The sequence below is a fragment of the Chiloscyllium plagiosum genome, chromosome 24 (genome assembly GCF_004010195.1).
Source record: "Chiloscyllium plagiosum isolate BGI_BamShark_2017 chromosome 24, ASM401019v2, whole genome shotgun sequence".
Classification (NCBI taxonomy): Eukaryota; Metazoa; Chordata; class Chondrichthyes; order Orectolobiformes; family Hemiscylliidae; genus Chiloscyllium; species Chiloscyllium plagiosum.
The window spans coordinates 25,379,004-25,395,993 of record NC_057733.1 but is presented as its reverse complement, the minus strand read 5'-3'; the positions used below and the strand labels follow the sequence as shown (position 1 = coordinate 25,395,993).

The 16,990-nt window shown below is 38.6% G+C and overlaps 1 protein-coding gene and 1 long non-coding RNA gene across 3 annotated transcripts in view; one reads left to right on the top strand and one right to left on the bottom strand.

The window, feature by feature from the left end:
- Window positions 1–16,990, top strand: part of LOC122562102 — a 49,377-nt gene that overhangs the window by 7,214 nt on the left and 25,173 nt on the right. The window lies entirely within an intron of this gene.
- LOC122562100 (T-cell antigen CD7-like) overlaps window positions 12,493–16,990 on the bottom strand; it is a 27,773-nt gene continuing 23,275 nt past the window's right edge. For both annotated transcript variants that reach the window (XM_043714626.1, XM_043714625.1), the window contains one exon: window positions 12,493–12,651. The gene's annotated coding sequence lies outside the window, so the exon portion shown is untranslated. The remainder of the gene's footprint in view (window positions 12,652–16,990) is intronic.

Genomic DNA, 16,990 nt, shown 5'->3' with positions numbered 1-16,990 from the left:
CCTCTAGCTTATCTCTCCACCCTTCAGGCTCTCTGCCTTTATTCTTGATGAAGGGCTTTTGCCCGAAACGTCGATTTCGCTGCTCCTTGGATGCTGCCTGAACTGCTGTGCTCTTCCAGCACCACTAATCCAGAATCTGGTTTCCAGCATCTGCAGTCATTGTTTTTACAACTAACGCTTAGCCAAAGAAAACAAAAGATTTAGCCGTCTGCATATTGCCTTGCACACAGTACTCCACTTCATCTGTTTGCTGTTGTCTACTAATATCAATGCATTGCCCCAAGTTCTAACCTCAATGTGGATCTACCAGACCATCCATGAACAATGTACCTTTTGTTTTTGTCGAATGTGGCTGATTCATTTCATGCGCCTGACGTGCGTTGTGGTTTCTAAATGTCAATCTACATAACATATGACAGAGAGTCAGGTTTTCGTTGAGGCAGAAGTTTATTAAAAATGTTAACTCCACATGACATAAATTCTCTGACTGAGCTCTGTGCTTGCTGATATTACTGTACGTTACATAGACATAGCTGACTGATTGGACACACCACACTGAATCTATTGCACAAACAGAATAACCAAAATGTGATTTGTTATGGTGTCATGTAATTGTCTTAAAGTCCTATCTGCTCTGGAATCTATGACAAAATGCAACAGTGTCCTTTAATTTCTTTTGCTCTGTGATAGCATGAAGGAGTTGACTCGTACGCAGTTATTGTGCAGACTTTTGGCTTGTTACTTGGCTGCCCAGTTTAGAGGGGACATTAACCATGGCAGCAACATTTCAAAGGCAGATCAAAGCAGCCCAGCAAAATTATGGTTGCAAAAAGTAAGAATGAAAAGCATAGAAGAAAAATATTCTGGAGTTAGACAGCAGCCTCATAAATAAAACTGACTAACCAATATGGAGTGAATCAACCCTTTACTGAGCAGTCAACAGGTTCATTATTTCCGGTAGTGATTTGCTGAGTGAGTTTATCATGTATCAAATCAAAATCATAATTGAATTCTATTACAAATGTATTGATTTATATATTTTAAGACAAAAGGTTACTTTTCTTTAGTGCTATTGATATTACAGGTTAAACTTAGTGGCATTGAAAATGAGTCTGGAAATAACTACACATTTTATAAAAATACAAAGAACAGCCTAGGAACAAGCCCTTCAACTCTCCAAGCCTGAGCCAAAATGGTTTGCTCAAAACTAAGGAATGAACAGACAAACCACAATACATATTGAGACGGTACAAAGGTCTTTGGCAAGTAGAAATCAAACATCCAAAAGCAAAAACAGTGATTAGCATCAAAAATTGACCTAATAGACCCCAAATTTCCTAACAGCGTAAGTGTACAACTTAACAGTAAATATTCATAACAGCATTGTTATCTCTGAGATGGAATAAATGACTGCTCAGTGTGATGCTTACTGGAATTAGGATAACAAATAATGACACTGTGAGGAAAGTTCTATTTTTGCTATCTGATATAGCAAGTTCTGTGAAACAATATATTGCAACAACCGTAATTTCAGACGCCTACAGTCTTTAGGGCACAGCAGCTGAAAGGACAATTTTCAAAAATGGAATATGTGTATTTATATCACAAACGTTTCTGCTTTGGGTGCCTTTAAAATAAAGGCCGTGAAACTATGAGTCCAATTCCCTTGTGAAACCTATTGGTGACCCACACACCTAACAGTCTACACTTTCTAAACATTCAAACAAGTCCTACTAATAACTCAAGATTCCTGTGAACATTCTCTACCATAATGATGAAAGATTGTCTTGGAATATTTATCCAACTTCCTTGCATGAGTTCTAACATCCTATCATTATATGAATTCTCTGTTGTTATCAAACCAAACTCATCAATTCATGAGGTCATGTCCAGTTACCCGAACCACTTCCTGACATTGTTTGTGTCCTAGTGAACCTGACAGTGTTAATGGCTCAATTTGCTTTGGCAGCATCTATCTCTCCTTCATAACATCACCAACTCTGTTACCTCCTCTTGAAGAACTCACCTTTAATCTCATTGTCCTATTTCAACAACTATCATTTCAACAATCTTTCCCAAGGAATTAAATGTGTCATCATTGCATGGTTCCATGTTCATGTCTCACATAACTCCCTTTTCAGCACACCTAGTTGGAAATGTTGGAGATGGGCAATAAATGCTAGCCTAGCCAGCAATATCAACAACCTGTGAAAGAAAAGAAAGCTTATTTGTCCAGATTCTTGTCAGTTCTCAACATTTTCAACTTGGATAAAGTCATCTCAAATAGTCTTGGTGACTACAATCATGGACGCATTTCCTTCTTAACCTCTCCATTGTCAATCATTACCAACATCCAACACAACACTTCTGTCTATTTTGTTTTGCCTGTGCACCTCCAGAGCTGACAGAAGATCTCTTGACACATGATTTAGAGGTGATGCTGTTGGACTGGGTTGTACAAAGTTAAAAATCACACATCACCAGGTTATAGTCCAACAAGTTTATTGGAAGCACTAGCTTCCAGAGCGCTGCTCCTTTCGAAGCTAGTGCTTCCAAGTAAACCTGTTGGACTATAACATGGTGTTATGTGATTTTTAACTCTTGACACAAGACCACAGTAAAACTATGTTCTCTGCAGAGATATCTTATGCAGATCTCTCACAAAAGTGAATACTTAAATAAAAGAAGACCAAGTTCAGGGCATTGGAGTTCAAAAGGCAAATTGGTCGAAGATGAGAAGGATAACCTGTTTCCGAAGATGCACAGACTTAAATAATGAAGTAAAATCTCAAATTATTTCTGCCTGACTTATCCTGTGCCCTTCAGACTGACAATTCTGTCTTTTTTTTTGCCTTTTTCTCTCAGCCATTGTCAATGTTCAGTAGCAAGCTTTTCCATCTTTTTAGTTTTACTTTCTGGGATTACCTCCCTGAACCACTGCACTTTGCTCCTTTACACACAATGTAGAAGCAGCCATAATCTGACCCTTCCAACTATACCATTGTCACTCTCCTATCTCTTCTACTATTATACGGTGAGCATTTTTCCTTTATTACAGTTCTGACATTTTCTCATGTCAAATGTAAGTTACTGTTAATGAGAATTGTTGAGGTGCATTCATATCTAAATTGGACGTTATGCTCATATTTTCCCATTTAGTAGAAAGTAGATTCTGTGGACTAACTTTAACTCCCAATATGAGATTGTTTCAGTAGAGCCAGGGGTTAAAATGTAAAAAAAAATCTGTAATAAGACTGAAGCTAGCCATTCATGGGAAGTAGGTTGATCTGCTAAATGTAATAATGAAAGCGTGCATCTTCATTTTCAGAGCATTCTATTTATAACCACCTGAGAAAAGTGTCATTACAGCTCTTGTTGGTTTAGAAGAGCAATACTTCCTCCAGGTTTAGTCGTAGAATCCCTGTTTTTTTTATGAATTGTCATTTTCATCTCATCAAAATCATCGTTGACATGAAATCTGTAGATTAATGTAATCCTGCTCATGCAGCTATATCTCAAGCAAGATGTGCCAAATCTTTGAAAAAAAATGTTTTCATGACAGCTTGCTTTCCAACAGAAAATAATGATCACATCATTAGCATTGCATCTTAAAGTATTTAGCAATAACCTCATTTAAGTAACTAAATAAAACATAAAGATATGGGTTTGAGAAGTACACTGATATTATCCAAGTTTCATTTAGTTTTTTTTAAGGATATAAATGCTTTGTGAGTTCATGGAGTGTTTTAAGGGCAATATTTCAGAGTAGTGCATTCTAAAACCAAACAGGTGAACAGTTTCTTCATGTGTTCGAGTAAAATGAGGTTGGATTAGTAAATGAACTCATAGTAAAGACTCTCTATGTTGTAGTCATCATAACATGATTGAATTTCACATTTCATTTAAGGAAGAGAAGCATGGATCTAAGACTAAAAATGTTTTAAAGTTAAGTAAAGGTAATTACATACAAAAGCACAAGCAAGGAGCAAAATTAAACCACTTATAGAGACTGAGTCATACAGCACAGGATCAGAATCTTTGGTCCAACTCATCCACGTCAACCAAGTTTCCCAAACTAAACTAATCCCACCTTCCGTATTTAGCCCATCTAAACCTTTCCTGTTCATGTATCTCTCCAAATATCTTTTAAATGTCGTAACTATATCTGCAGCTACCACTTCCTCTGGCAGTTCATTCCACAGGCAAACCACACTCTGTGTGAAAAAAGTTGCCCCTCGGGTCCCTTTTAAATCTTTCTCCTCTAACAGTTTTGAATTCCCACACCTAGGGAAAAGACCATTGCTATTCATCTTATCTATGCCCCTTGTGATTTATAAACCTTGATAAGGTCACCCCTAAATCTCCTATGCTCCAGTGAAAAAAGGTCCCAGCCTATCCAGCCTCTTCTTATAACTCAAACCCTCCAACATCCTGGTAAATCATTTCTGAACCCCCCCCCCAATCTAATAATATCCTTCCTGTAGCAGGGCAACCAAGACAGTACATAGTCTTCCAAAAGTGACCTCACCAACATTCTGCACAAACCTCCTCCAGCCATCCATGGCTAATCTGATTTTAATCTCTATGCTCCTGCATAATCCTGATAACATATTACTGTGGTCTGTGGTCTTCCACCTGCAAAATATTTAAAGGTTCAGTATCCATTCCATATGAGGAAGGAAATTTCAAAGAGTCACAGATTTTTGAGAGCATTTTTTCTTTCTTCATCTATCTAAAATGGGTGACTCTTTATCTTTGACTCATAAACTAGATTCTCCAACTTGAGGAAATCCCTATCCACAGCCACCCAGTCAAATCCCCTCAGGATCTTATATTCTTCATTTAAGTCACTTCTGAATCTTCTAAACTCCAGAGAATACAGGCCAAGCCTGTATAAGGCAATCGTCTCTTTTCTATGTCTTAGTTGAGTAACCCTCTGAACTGCTTACAACACATTAACATCCTTCCTTTAAAGAGGTGACCAACACTGTACACAGTACTGCAGTTGTGGTCTCACCAATGCCTTGCATAACTGAAGCATAAGCTCCATTCAATTCCCCTTTCACCGACGCAAATGTTCTATTAATTTTCCTTGACTTTCTGTGATTTGTACATGAGGGCTCCCCATCTCATAGATTCATTTAAATGCGATGTTTCTTTTCTATTCTTCCTGCCCAATGGACAGTTTCAGACTTTCCCACATTAAATCTCATTTGCCCGATCAACTCACTTACTCACCTTTGTGTCATCAGCAAATGTAGTTACTATATGTTCAATGCATTCGTCTGAGTTACAAGGGTTTTTTCATTGTGAAGTTGGCCAAAATGAGCTGGTCAAAAAGGTTAAGAGAAGGTCAGCAAAGTTGCAATATCAGATATCCAATGAGATATTGCAAACATTCAGTAAAGATGCATACCAGTAAAAAATAAGATAAATGCATCATCTGTGTCTAACTGAGGTTGTTAAAGATAGTATCAAGCTGAAAGAAAAGGCATATAATTCTATCAAGCTCAGTGATGGGTCAGAAGATTGGTCAGAACTTAAAAGACCAGCAAGAATAGCTGAAAAAGTAACAACGAGGGAGAAATTAGAGTATGAGAGTAGGGTAGCTTGAAATATAAAAGCAGGTAGTAAGAATTCTGCAAGCACTTAAAAAGAAAAAGAATAACTAAATTTTGCACAGGTTATCTACTGAATCTTGAAAACTAGTAATGAGACATAAGGAAGTGGCAAAAATATTGAGTATTTTTTTGTCTTCATGCAGAAGACACAAATAAAATTCCAGAATTGCTTGTAACTCAAGAGGTAAAAAAGGAGGGTGGAATTTTAAACAGTACACTCTGTAGAGAAACAGTGCTGAGAAAGTTATTAGACCTAAAAGCTGCAAGCGAACAAGACATTAAGGAATTCATCCTACATCCTCAAAGAATAGCTGAGAAGTCCCAGAATTAAGAACTGTTATGGTGCAGAAAGAAGCTGTTTGGCTCATCACGTATGGACTGGCCTTCTGAACGAGTGTTATGACTTCTGTTATTCCCCTAACTTTTTGATATAACCCTGAATAGAGTTTCTTTTTAAATAGCTTCTATTTAAACATGCGACCTAACCTTTGTACCATGCGATAGAGGCAATTAGTGCAGACAATATGATCATCATGATTGCTTGAGGCCATAATTTGAAATGTGTTTTTTTGAATAATAATTTTGAACAATAGATTCATAGAGTCATACAGCACAGAAACATACCCTTTCATCCAAATTTTGTTCATTTCAAAGTGAAATTTGATACCAGGTGTGTGATGTTATTGAATCACTGGATGCACAATTACGCAATTGCTCCTAGCAGAGTCTCAATTTTGAACATCTTTACACCTTCTCAGAAGAGGTAAATAGGAACTTACTTGTTAACTTACTGCCCACATCACTTAAAGTCATATCTATATATTATACCTTTATTGCACAGTTCACTTTGGATTGCCACTTGTGGCAAGGTTTAAACTTTGTGTTGTTGTGTCTGATTTATAGGGCAGGATAGAGTATGCTTTCCCTTATCCTTCATGATACCTTTTGTGTTGCTGTCCCTAAACTCCAGTTATTTTCTAGCCTCATTCTCCTATTTCTGTTCACCCCCTTTCTGTGGACAGTAATGTGCCCAATTTACCCCGAGAATCCACGGCTTTGCCAATTGCCATGCCACGTTGGTCATACATTCTCCCACATCAGGGTCAGAGTGACAATCAACCCTGTTCACCTGTCCCTTCTCAGGGCTCCCTGTCCCCCCTTGCTCTAGGAGTTACCCTCCAACCTATATCTGAAATTTCCTCTTTCACTCTAATCACTCCCTCAGTGACCCACTTCAATGAAATCCGAAGCCAGAATTGAATTGCCTGCTTTCCCCAGGACTGCATGAAGTGCTCTGCCTATTCATGAGCAAACTATAATCTATAACTATTGCCTACTTATAATCTATCTGTATTTCCTTGCTACAGGAGTCCTGCCTCTGGATTGGAAAATTGCACGTCACTTTGCTTTTTAAGAAATGCAAAATAGGAAAACCAGGGAATTACAGACCAGTCGGCCATGTATCCGTGATGGAGAAATTGTTGAAGTCTATAATCACCTTGAAAATTTTCAATTAATCAGGGAGAGCCAGCATGGATTTATGATAGGTCAATCAGGCCTGACAACCCTCATTGTAGTTTTTGAAAAAGTGAATAAGACAGTTGACAGGGGAATGCCTGTGGATGTTGATATGGACTTCCAGAGGCACTTGATAAAGTCCCACATGAATGAATGTTAACTAAGATAAATGCCTACGAAATTGATGGCAAATTACTGATATGACTGGGGAGTTGGTTCATGGCAGGTAACAGAAAATAGATCGGTAGATGCGAGTGCAAGGTGACCCACAAGGATATGTGATAGGGTATCAATTATTCATTATTTATTAAATAGAAAGTCATTGATCCAAATTTGTTGATGACTCAAAGTTGAGTGGTAATGTAGACAGTGTACGTGATTGCATAAAATTGTAAGGTGATATTGATAGATCCAATGAATGGGCAAAGCAACGGCAGATGCAATTCAATGTAAGCAAATGTGAGTTTATCCATCTTGGATTGTAAAAGGATAGTTCAGAGTAATTTCTTGATGGTATGAAGTTAAATGCAGTAAACGTCCCAAGAGACATGGGTATTCATGTGCATAGATCTTTAAAACATCACCAACAGGTGCAGAAAATGATCAAGAAATGGAACACTGCTCTTAATATCTAGAGGACTCAAATCTAGAGGACTGGGGTGGCACGGTGGTTCAGTGGTTCGCTCTGCTGCCTCACACCGCCAGGGACCTGGGTTCGATTCCAGCCTCAGGTGACTGTGTGGAGTTTTCACTTTCTCCTCATTTCTGCATGGGTTTCCTCCCACAATACAAAGATGTGCAGGCCAGGTGAATTGGCTAAGTTAAATTCTGCATAGAGTTAGGTGCATTAGTCAGATGGGAATGGGTCTGGGTGGGTTACTCTTTGGAGGGTCGGTGTGGACTTGTTGGGCCAAATGGCCTGTTTCCACACTGTAGGGAATCTAATCAATAAGGATGAAGAGATTATGTTGTGTTTATACAAATCCCTGGTTAAACTATACTTGGAGTGCTGTGAGCAGATTTGGCACCATACTTTAAGAAGAATATAGTGACTCAGGGATTCTATAACTAGGGGGGCAGAGCATGAGAATTAGGGCTGAACCATTGCGGAGAGATGTTAGGAAGCATTCCGACACACAGAGTGGTTGACGTTTGAAACTTTTTTCCATAAAAGGAATTGATGCTGGATCAGTTGTTAATTTTAAATCTGAACTAGATAAAGTTTTGTTAAGCAAAGGTATTAAGGGATATGGTAATATAGTATTAGGTTACAGATGATCCATGATCTCACTGAAAGTCAGAACCAAGAAGCTAAATTATCTACTCCTGTTCCTAAGCTCCTAACCAAGCTTGACCAGACTTGAACCTCAGACTGACTTGGCAAATGGCCCTGACTGAGTATGGCCCAGCCTCCAGACTGATGTCTGCGCAACACTCCAGCTGACTAACTAACCTGTAATCCCTGGGCTGGTTGCATTTGACATGCAGGACTGAATGTGGTCCAATCCTTGCAAGGTTTACAATGACACCGATCCCCAGGCTCCGATTGGACAAAGCGCCTCACTCCCGGTAATGTAATCAGAAAAACCCCTTGGCAACTTTGGAGGCACCTTCTGATTGACAGTAATCTCACTTGGCCCCACCAGATATGTTTTCTCTTTGATTTTATGGCATAGCTTTTAAATGAACCAGTGCAGTGGATTTTGCCATGTAAGCTGCTAGCACACGCTGTAGGCACAATGTTGATATAACATGGTACCATACACAAACATGTCCACCTCCTTGGCTGTTCAATGTTTTGAACTATGTCAAGCTACCGGCCTCTGCCTCTGCGTTAAAAAGCGGTGCAAGCCATAGAGCCTGATAACCTACAAGTAAGCATAAATTAAATGAGTCTTAAGAAATGAGCTAGGAGCCATATGGTGGACGCTGCTTAGATGCAAGAGATGTCTGTGTGTCCCTGTGTACTAAATAATCCTGGAGAAGTATACGAGTCATAGATATCCTGAGATCCAATAATAAGATCATAAGACATCAGAGTAGAAGCCCATTGAGCCCATCGAGTCTGCTCTGCCATTCAATGAGATCGTGACTGATCTGATAACCCTCAACTCTATGTTCCTTCCTTTTCCCATAATCTTGGAATTCTCTGATGCGTAATACTATTTCACAGCATGAAAGATGCCTTCGATTATCACAAATGGAGTTTCCCAGCCTGGATTTTATTTTAAAAGCTTCTCATACTCAAATCTCTCCATGGCCACAGTGCACCTGAATTTCAGTAATTCATTTTTAAAAGTCTTTTTCAGATTTCTCAATGAACACATTGAGAAAGGAGACCTTGTTTGATTGCTCTACTATAATGGTGAAATTGAGTGCAGTTTGGCTTTATTAAGCTATGTAAAGAAATTCTTTAATGCAGCTGTAGATTGAAATATTACATATGTGTTCCACAGGGTTTGTGCAGCAGATTTATTAATTGTGGTGAGGACATAGTTGGATAAAGGCTGGGACAAACATTCAGTGAGCTGCAGCCACCAGGTGTCCAATTTGATTTTCATGTCAGGAATTGGCATTATTTAGCATCTTGTGTGAGGAGAGGAGAATTGGATGTGGTTTAGAAAGCAGGTGAGCAGAGCCAGATGCAAATGCATGGCAAGGATGTAGCCACAGCTTAATGGTGAGGTTCTGAAATTACTGTTTGAAGTTTATGGAGATATTTGGGAAATCTTTTCTTGACATTGAGATTACATGTTCTTTCATTCTTGCTGTATTTTCCCAACTTCCTTCTTATTGCCAATAACTGTCCAGAGAGGGGAACATTCTATCCTTCCAGTTCTGGCTTTTGCATTCTTTGTGTGTATTCTACTCTTGGCTCAATAGCAGTATTGACAAGAGAACTGAGCAGGCACTGGTCATGAAATTTATCATTTGGCTCAAAGAAGTTATGTAAAAACAAAAGTAACATTACTTAAATTTTGTTAATACAGCAAAGTCTTTCAAACTCCATGTAAGGTGCAAAATATGAATTAGCCCAAATCTCTCTAAGTTAAATGATTTGCAGGAGCTGGTGTTGGACTTCGGTGGACAAAGTTAAAAATCACACAACACCAGGTTATAGTCCTACAGGTTTATTGGAAGCACGAGCTTTCAGAGCGCTGCTTCTTCTTCAGGTGGTTGTGTAGTCTAAGATCGTAGGACACGGAATGTATAGCAAAAGTTTACAGTGTGGTGTAACTGAAATTATATATTGAAAAAGACCTGGATTGTTTGTTAAGTCTCTCATCTTTTAGAATGGGCATGTTGGTTTCAGTTCTTTCATATGTAAATCCCAGAACTTTCCTAAAGCTATATTCTCAAGTGAACTTTAACAATAGGTGCCGTGTTGGCCCAGATAATGCATTGAAGGTGTGAAGTGTGAGGCTGTCTGTGCCCAATGTTTGGACTGATTCTAATCTAAAAAAGGGATGTACAGAATTTTACATGGATTCATGCAGTTTTTGAGCAAATTAAAATGTAATTCTGCAAGTACAAATTCATCCCACAAACTTATATGTGTGTTTGTGCATGTGCGGGGGCATTATGAGTGCCTGTGAGACAGTGTGTGTATGTGCATGTGTGTGAATGTGAGTGTAAATGGGTATAAATCTGTGAGAGGTCTGTGCATGAGTTTGGGAATGTATGTGTGTGCGAATGAGAGAGAGCTTGTGTATGAGAGAGGGTCTACTCAAGTGTATGGGTCTGTAGGAGTGTGCGTGTGTGCGCATGAAATGCGAAGTGCAGTGGGTCACCTGTAGTGTGACATGAACCCAAGGTCTGGTTGAGGCCATCCCCATGCGTAAAGAGCTTGGTTATCAGCCTCTGCTTGGCCACTTTGCATTGTTGTCTGTTCCGAAGTCTGCCTTGGAGGATGGTCACCTGAAGGTCCAAGGTCGAATGTCCCAGACCGCTAAAGTGTTCTCCGACTGGGAGATGTGTTGATTGTTGTGCGGTGTCCATTCATCCGTTGCCATAGCCAATGTACCATGCCTCAGGGCATCCTTGCCTCAGCATATAGGGTAGACAATGTTGTTTATCTCATACGCTGTAGGCAAGGATGCCCTAAGGCCTTGTACACTGGCGAGACCAAGCAGAGGCTACAGCAACGGATGACTGGGCACTGCACAACAATCAACAGACAGCAGTGTTCCCTCCAAGTCGGAGAACACTTCAGCAGGTCCGGGACATTCGACTTCGGACATTCGGGTGACCATCCTCCAAGACGGATTTCAGGATAGGCAGCAGCGAAAAGTTTGGTACCCATGGGGATGGCCTTACCCGGGCCCATGCACTATACACACACACACACACACTCTCATTCGCTGGCACATACACTCCCACACTCACACATGCACCCTCTCACAGACTTATACCCCTTTACACTCACTCACACATATAAACATATACACACTCTCACAGGCATTCATGATGCCTCCGCACACGCACAAGCGCACATATAAGTTTGTGGGGTGAATTTGTACTTGCAGAATTACATTTTCTTTTGCTCAAAAACTGCATGAATCCATGTAAGATTCTGTACATCCCTTTTTTTTAGATTAGAATCATGTTGAATATTGGGACACAGAAAGCCTCACACAGGGCACCTCCCACCATCAATGCATTACCTGGGTCGACATGGCACCTATTGTTAAAGTTCACTTAACAATCCAGTTCTTTTTCAATATACGATTTCAGTTACATCACACTGTAAACTTTTGCTATAAATTCTGTGTCCTATGATCTTATACTCCATAACCACTTGATGAAGGAGCATCGCATCAAAAGCTAGTGCTTCCAAATAAACCTGTTGGTCTATAACCGAGTGTTGTGTGATTTTTAACTAAGTTAAATGAGGCTGATTTTGCCTTTAGGTGGTGATGATAAAATAAACGATGATCGTATGTAATCCAATGAGCTTGCTACATGTAACTCAAAAATAATTTTGCCATTCTGCCAGATTACATAATCCTTGCAAAGTAGCTCATTCAGAAACACCTCTTTTCTTGCCCTCAGTCACACATTTTATTCTATCTTGCATAATTAATCAGTGTTCAATTTTTTTAAATAATAATTTGACTTCTGTGACACACCCAAGATACTTTATGTTAAGTGAACTTGATAGAGCAAGATGTTGTTATAAACATAGATTTCAACCAGTGTAAAAACTGCAAGCAGTATTGACGCTAGCTAAAAAAGGTCACCTTAATAATGTTTGACAAGAAAAGGAAACCACAGGCGGTTCAGCGTTGAAAAGTCATTGTCATTTCAACACTGAGCCTTGAATATCATCTTTACAAAAAGAAAGACCACAAAGTAACAAGATGTCAACTTTTATTAGCTACATTTGTTGCCTCAGTATAAAGATTAACAAAACTAAATCAGTCAATGTTCTTTGTCCACAAAACAGAGCTAATAGTTCCTTACCCACGAAGAAAGATTTTCCATTTTGATAGCTAAAATTTTTGATGAGTACCTGGATAATACAAGTAAAATAAATAGATATTTTAAATTTGAGTTGGAGAAAGCAGTAAAATAAGCAATTCCCAAATCCCTGTCAAGCTCATGGTTGACATTTAAATTAATTCACAGGCTAGACCAATATTTATTGACCATCCATAATTGCCCAGAGGTTTGTTAAGAGTCAACCAATCAGCTGTGGGGCTGGAGTCACATGTAGGTCACACTTGATAAGAAGGGCAGATTTCCTTCCAGAAAGAACATTGGTGATCCAGATGGGTTTTCCCCAAATACAATTCATGGTAACCTTTGAGTCTTAATTGCAGAATTTATTGAATTCAAATTCTACCACCTACCCCAAAATATTACTGGATCACTGGATTAATAGTCTAGCAATAACTCAAGTAGGCAATTTGCTCTCAGTTCACTGTATTTGGTACAAAGAGATCATCAATATATCTAGCTATACATATTGTCTAGCTAACACTAATTGTTACAGCTAACCTGAGAATGCAATTTTTTAAAAAAAGTTTTGTGATTTACACATGAAAGAAGTTAAACTATCATGGTATTCGAACAAATGAAAGACTCAACAAACAATCAAGATATTTTTCTATGTATAATTTCAGTTACATCACACTGTAAATTTTTGCTATAAATTCTGTGCCTACAATTGTGTCCTCCACAACCACCTGATGAAGGAGCGTCGCTCCGAAAGCTAGTGCTTCCAATTAAACTTGTTGGACTATAACCTGGTGTTGTGATTTTTAACTTTGTACACCCCAGTCCATCTCCAAACCATCAATATATCAATGAACCATTCAATTGCAGAGCAGTTGGAAGCAAGTTTGCCATTGTTATTCAAAAAGTGGGTGTAAAGTCTTTAGTGAGGTATTTAGGAGAGGCACTCTGAATGAAAAACAGTTTCCAATATAATGGGAGAAAAATCAGAATACCCGTTGATAGAAAAAACAGTTAAAGCAGTTACATTTATCATCATCACAATATTTAAATATGATCATTCCAAATTTAATAGGTTAGATTGAATGTAATTTAAAACATCATTTAAACTTTAACATAAGTAATATGAAAAGAGAGTTCATATAATGGTCACAGAAATGTCCTGATACTGACATTAATAGCATATTCAAGATATTGTAAACTAAATGAAAGGAAGTTGTATAGCTAATTAAAAAGGAAAAACTGAGGCAGTGAGAGAGAGAGCTGACATTTAGTGGTTAGTTTAAACATCACACTGAGATGTCATGACTGATATCCATATTTCCTGAACTTGTTTTCAACAACATATCTGTGGAATTCTTTGATTTATAATTGCAGGTGGCTAAAATTCCTCCAGGGTAACCAAGATTTTGTTTCATAATTCAGTTTTTACACTTTCTCAGTTATTTAGAACATAATATTTTGATTGTAGGCACTGTACAGACACTGTACAACACTGTAAAAATGTGAAAAGGCACTTTCTGATCAATTTGCACATACTGCCATAGAGTGTTGCTTTAATATCATGCTCTCTCTGAGATTTTGCCATTTTAGTTAAATAAAGAAACCTAGTAAAGCATAAAAATAAGCAATGCAAGGAACTTGCAAGGCTGAGTCGATTCTTAGAAGCAGTGTGAAGAGAATTAGAAAAGCTACTAGGCTGTAGATGGAGGGAATAAAAATCCAGAACTGTTACAGTTGGAGATTATGGGAAAGACTGAGAAAAGATGCTACATTAATTATGTATAGAAGTCACAGAATGGAAGAATTCAACAAAGATAATGGATGTCGCCATCAGCAATTACTCCTAATGAGAATAATTGTCCATCTAGAGAATTCTGTGTTACTGGTCATAGATTCTGTGGGTCCTAGAGCAACTGATGAGCCCGATCTAGGGCTGTGTCTCTGACCATGCATTTGGCAGATGTTTCTGGTGTTGGATTGGTCCTTGGCTTCGAGATCACTGGCATTGCTTTCTCCTGTACCTTTTCTGTCAGGAGGCATTCTCAAAGATACAGGCGATTGCTTCATGTCAATTTCTTCTGAAGGAGTGACTCTCATGCATGACATTTATGTTACATTTCTTAAGGGAAGCCTTCACCAGTCCTTCATGCCCTTCCTTTTTCTTCCTCGCGCTCAAGTGCTTTACTTGAGCTGTGCAAAGATTTGCTCTGGCAGTCAGCTCTCAGGCATCCTATGCACAGCCATAGAGGAGGAAACATTTTTTTTCTCTCTCTGAGGGTTCTGATTCTTTGGAATTCCCTTCCTCAAAAGGCAGTGAATTCCCTTCCTCAAAAGAATCTTTAAATATCGTTAAGGCAGTGGTAGATAGATTTTGGATTATCAAGGGGATGAAACCTTTCCAGATATTAGATATTAATTACTTGGAAGTCTTCCTTGTTTTATAAAATATATTTCTGCAATTACATCATAGTTATCAGATTAATTTGTGTTCATATAAATTCATGGGTTCCTCCCACAGTCAAAAGATGTGCAGATTAGGTAAATTGGCCATGCTAAATTGCCCATAGTGTTAGGTGCATTAGCAAGAGAGAAATGGGTCTGGGTGGGTTGCTCTTCAGAGGGTCAGTGTGGACTTGTTGGGCCAAAGGGCCTGTTTCCACACTGTAGGGAATCTAACCTAATCTAATCATGAGTTTAAATTCAAAACAGTCAAACCTTTGTGCCTCAAATAATCAAAGTGCTAATAGAATAAATTCATCCTGTTGCTTGAGAAGTTCTTGTTTTAAAATGAAAACTATTGCATGATTTTAAGCCTCAAAGAGTATTTAAAATCTAATAACAGTAGAAAGTTTATCTTAGTTAGAGCTTTATAGCTCTGATTGTTCCCACCCTATAATTTGTCTGTCTTCCATTTACTACTGCTTTCCTATTGCTACTTTGACCAGGTTATTGGCTCTCCATAACTTATCTGAACATACCAACTAGGAACAACAGTATCTGGATTAGTGGTGCTGGAAGAGCACAGCAGTTCAGGCAGCATCCAAGGAGCTTTGAAATCGATGTGACGTTTCGGGCAAAGGAACAACAGTAGGCTACTCAGCCTTTCAAAATTGCTCAACATTCAATAAGATCACGGCTGATTAGATTTTAACCTCAATTCTATCTTCTTCCATATCCTGATAATACTTCATCCCCTTGATAATCCAGAATCTATCTACCACTGCCTTAAAAATATTTAAAGATTCTTTTGAGGAAGGGAATTCACTGCCTTTTGAGGAAGGGAATTCCAAAGAATCAGAACCCTCAGAGAGAAATAGAACTTGTAGCAATGTCTAGTTACCATTTATTTTAATTTGAACGATGTGCTGAGTTTTAGAATGCATGTTGCTAACTACGACAATCAACTGATTGGGTGCAAACATGCAATTAAAAACTGTCAGACTTCTTATAGATAGTTTTTGTTCTCTTGTGATGCTTGTAGCAAGATGTGCAGTGAGAACTGGATAAAGACACATAGTTTTACAGGGTGGCATGACATGCAAAGCCTGCAAAAGATGCAACTTTTGAATCTGTGCAAATTAGGTGGACATGAACAGCAATGTTAATCCTACACTTGGCTTGAGATAAGGACGGAAGAGAAAATGATTCTGTAAATCTTCTCACACTGCAACATAATTGAAACATACGTAGATGATGGCAGATAACAGTATGTTGATGTTCAGCCACATTGTCTACACAGATGTCCTTGGGTGTCCTCTGTATTGATTTTACCATGCAGAAGAAACTTTATCAGTCCCATGCAACCATACAGTTTGCTGACACTGTCTTGTTACACACATGATGGCTCATTGTAATCAACTATAAGTACATAAAACTTCACATATTTGCTTTATAAGCAATATTTTGTCAATTTGTGCATTAACGAAGAATTAATAATTTGGAACTGCTGCCATCTCAGCTCCATGTCGCATATGTTAGACTTAGTGATGGAGCAAATTTGTTCATAGATTTGCATCCACTTTTCTTCCTGTAATTGATTAAATTTGATTCTGTGCGCAATTAATTGGAGACAGTGGAGACATGTCCCCTCCTTCAGAGCTAAGAGCAGCAAGGAGGGGACATGAAAGGTCCTTAGTTGGTAGGATTAGGGAAAACCCTAAGGCTTTCTATAGGTATGTCAGGAATAAAAGAATGACTAGGGTAGGAATAGGTCCAGTCAAGGATAGTAGTGGGAAGTTGCGTGTGGAGGCTGAAGAGATTGGGGAGACACTGAATGAATACTTTTCGTCAGTATTCACTCAGGAACAGGACATTGTTGTCAATGTGAGTACTGAGTCACAAATAAGTAGAATGGATGGCTTTGAGGTATGTAGAGAAGAGGTATTGGAAAT